General features: G+C 34.3%; 1 long non-coding RNA gene across 1 annotated transcript; it reads left to right on the forward strand.

The window, feature by feature from the left end:
• The first annotated feature begins 1206 nt into the window (after nt 1-1206).
• LOC118410733 lies at nt 1207-2723 on the forward strand. The gene is made up of 2 exons (XR_004830592.1): nt 1207-2182; nt 2424-2723. It is a non-coding gene; the product is annotated as an uncharacterized LOC118410733 (long non-coding RNA).
• The last annotated feature ends 1354 nt before the right edge of the window (nt 2724-4077 follow it).

Below are 4077 nucleotides of genomic sequence, written 5' to 3' on the forward strand. Positions count from 1 at the left end.
CTGGGCCCCACCGGTGACGGGATTTCCCCATTTCGTTTGTTTAAGATTAGATCGTTAATTGCTATCAGCAACCCAAACGAATAAAAAAGAAAAGAAAGACACAGAGGACTTTAACCAATCAAAAGGGAGAGATTCACAGAGCATTGACCAATCAGAGAGAGACATACATTGAATCAAGAACTGACCGATAGAGCTTCATTATTCTCCAGCTGTGGTACTTTTATGACGTCATAATCGTTAAAAATGGGGACCTCTGATTGGTCAAGTCTTCCGGCTATATGGTAGTGCCTTAATTGAAATCAAAATATTATTAGATAATATATAATAGATAATAATATACAACATCATCAATGCGAAGACCCGGGTATAAAATATACATTAAAGTCACCTTGTAATAGTCCGTTTCACAATGAGTCATCAAGGCGTTCCTACTTGGTTGTTTTATATTTCATATCTAGTATTCAGAGGATGAGTATATTTGACTGTGCTGTAGGGAAAACGGAATCTACAGACTTTTTCAAGGATCAGAATCACGACATATGAAAAGCATATGACTACAAAGGGACGAAAGCAGGAAATATCTTACACCTACCAGGAAAACGACAACCATGAATTACATACCGGGGAAGAAGGAAAACACTTGCCACCTGTCACCCTCAGATAGACTCTACAAGGAAACCGAAGCGGTGACAGAATAAAGACGGAATTGATCCCAAACCAATTTAGCTCCTTGAAGAGGCTTTTCATTTACTAGTCGTGACAGAGATGACATACGGTATGTTTACACGTTATGTATATATATATATATATATATATATATATATATATATATATATATATATATATATAATTATATTATGTATATGTAGTGGTGCGTACCTTTTTTGTTCTAAACCATCTAAAACCCTCTAAAGACAGTGAAATTTGCACTGGAAAAAGACAAAAAACAGTTTGTGTTTACACTGGCTGTCTACACTACAAAAAATCTTTTTTCTTATTTTTCTTGTTTTCTTGTTTTTTCTTACGGAGAGAAAAAGTTTTTTGTATAAAGAAAGGTTGAGAAAAGCAAGAAACCTCCTGTAAAACCTTTGTATGCTAATTCCTACACAAAGATTTTTATTCTTGTTTTTTCTTAACTGAAGAAAATATTTCTAATATAATGATCACTGAGCAAGAATGTTCAAGAAATTAAAGTAGAACTCTTTTCCAGTCTTTACACAAGATTTGCTTCTTGTTTGTTCAAATGGAAAATATTGCAGAATCTATCCTGAAGATTATTATTCTTGCCTTATACCAGTTTTTTCTTTAGGATTTGTTTTTACCAGAATAAGATTCTTGAACTTTCTTGTTGTCTCAATGTAGAATGTCCGAGAAACATAATTCTTGGTTTTCATGTTATAACTTAAGAAAATGCAATAGTTTTTTAATCAGTTTCTTGAGCAAATACTGTTCAACAAAAAAAGAAAAAAAAGAAAATCAAGAAATTGCAAAACAGCTTATAACTAGCATGAAATTCTTAAATGTTCTTGAATGTTATCTTTATCCATAAAGTTTAAGAAAAGACGTTTCTTGTTTTGTAAGGAGATATTATCATAGTTTTTCAGAACTCACTTGACTGAATACTAATAAGAAAAACAAGAAATTATTAAACAAGCTATGACTAGCAGAATATTCTTGAATGTTATAATTATGTTTCTTATCAAGAAAATTTAAGAAAGATGATTCTCGTTTTTCTTAATAATATTTAATGAAAACAATAAAAGTATAATTTTCTCCTTATATTCTTGACAACTACGTTTAAACAATTGGAGCATCAAGATATGAAAAATAATTTTGAGCTAGCATTGATTTTCTTTTGTTTTCCCAATACGAGAGTTAAGAAATATTTTCTTGCAGTAAGATTCTTCATTTTGCTAAGGATCATGGGAAATTACTCCCATCATCCTTTGCTGCGATTTTGAACTGGGAGTCACAGTTGCAAGTCACAGTGCTCCAGCTCTGTAGTTTTTTTTGCCTCAAATGTCCTTTAGTTCTTACATTAACAGGGAACAAATATGATGTGTTTCGTAAAGACGATTTTCTGCATCATGTGGGACCTTGCATACAACGTGGCTAGCTTTTTTAGAGTTTCAAAATGCTACCGAAGCCAAGGCCAAGCCGGATGCCCCCCTCCCCCATGCAGGTATGTTAGCCATCTTACTTGGAATGCGATTTCCAAAGCTACTATTTCTGTAGATGTTTATCATAAAACCAAACAGTAATTACAGAAGATGTAAGTAAAGTGCATGAAATTCTGCAAAATACAAAGAATTGACTATAATATTTGTAAGGAAGGAAATGTATAGAGATGCTGGCCTTTACTGAGGGGGAGGGGGGCGATATAAGAATTGATGATCATTCATGGTCTTTGTGTGTTGTTCTAGGCTCAGAAACCTACTGGTACAAGGAGGATGTTCCCATCTCAACTTTGGAAAAGCCCTTAACAAGGAGAAGTCTTCATTATAACAACAGCAACAGCAACATTGTAGCTCTAATGGTTTCAGATAAGGACAATTAGTTATAGTTGGCTGCACGGTACTGTATCAGGAAAAAATGTCAATAAGCAAGCGTAGTTACAAAATGGTTGATTTTTGCAATCTTTGGTAAGGAATGAGTAATCGAGGAAAACACCACAAAACTTGTATGAATCATATTGATGATAATAAATATGATTGCCATCATGTATTGACATAAATGTCAACATTGAGTTGTTTGTACTCTTTATATAAGAATGTTAATCTTAGTGTAAGAAACTGATTCTAGGTTTGTAGTTGCAAGAAATTTAGTATTGAAGACAGAATGGCATTGCAGGCACAAAAAAGCTCAATCTTCATGCAAGAAAGCGATTCTTGTACTACATATAAGAAATTCACTCTTGGAGACAGAAAGTAATTCCTCATACAAGAACCTCAATCTTCATGCAAGATTAAGAATTCATTCTTGATGTAAGAAATTCATTCTTCAGCATGTATGTGTTAGAAGTAGATTCTGACCACAAGAAAACTATTCTAGAAGTTTTGGTCCATTAGCGATAAGAAAAAAATTCTTAGCACAAGAAAAATATGGGTTTCTTGAATTTTCTCAAAACAGGGATTCTTGAATACAGAATAATATTCTTGCTGAAAGATTAGTTTTCTTTGTTCAAGAAAAAACAAGAAAGATAAGAAAATTCATTTTTTGTAGTGTATCAGTTTCATGTATTTTTCACATTGCATTTGAATTCATGCTAACATGCAATTTTATATGTTACCTCCCCCCTCCCCCTCAAAAATATTCACATAATATGCAACCTGAACTGCTGGACCTGAATCCGGACCTGAACCTGAAATTAAGTTTAGGTACGCACCACTATATATATGTCTATTCAAGCTCCCAACCTCGTTTTCCACTGGCAGCATCACTAATAAGTGCAGTATGCACGCTATCCTATGTTACTAGGCCAATGGTAAGGGCCTGTAGAGAAGTAATTTCAGAGCATATATCAGCATCATCAGAATCTATTAGTTATATAATCAATAAGACCATCTAGCCAGCTCAGGACATATATGGCATGAGGTAGTTGTTTGAAGTCCTACCATCTAGACCGATCGAGAAAAAACAATACTAAATTAAGAATACATGGCGCAAGACGTCCCTTGAAGACAACAAAGTATGATATCTTTAGGGTAATATAAATAATAGTTCGAAACTTGCTGCCCAGAGATGACAGAAGGTGAAAGGACAAGGGTAGCTAGCTTAAGGTAACCATGCATTTATATTGCTCTCCGGTGTGTGATTTAGAAATGCATCGCTATAGAAACGTTTTCTTCAGAGAAGTCAACATAGAGAGTTCCAGTCAAGTGAATAGATAAAAGGGCACCATAGAAGTTGGTCAAGTAACAACCTGAGTAAGAGTTAAGTGTTTTGTGTGTGTGTGTGTATGTGTGTGTGTGTGTGTGTGTGTGTGTGTGTGTGCGTGCGTGCGTGCATGTGTGCATATATAAAAGGGAGAGGAGGGAGTGTTTGTATGTGTGTGTGTTTGTAAATAAGTGTATAATG

This window comes from Branchiostoma floridae, chromosome 3 (assembly GCF_000003815.2).
Source record: "Branchiostoma floridae strain S238N-H82 chromosome 3, Bfl_VNyyK, whole genome shotgun sequence".
NCBI lineage: Eukaryota > Metazoa > Chordata > Leptocardii > Amphioxiformes > Branchiostomatidae > Branchiostoma > Branchiostoma floridae.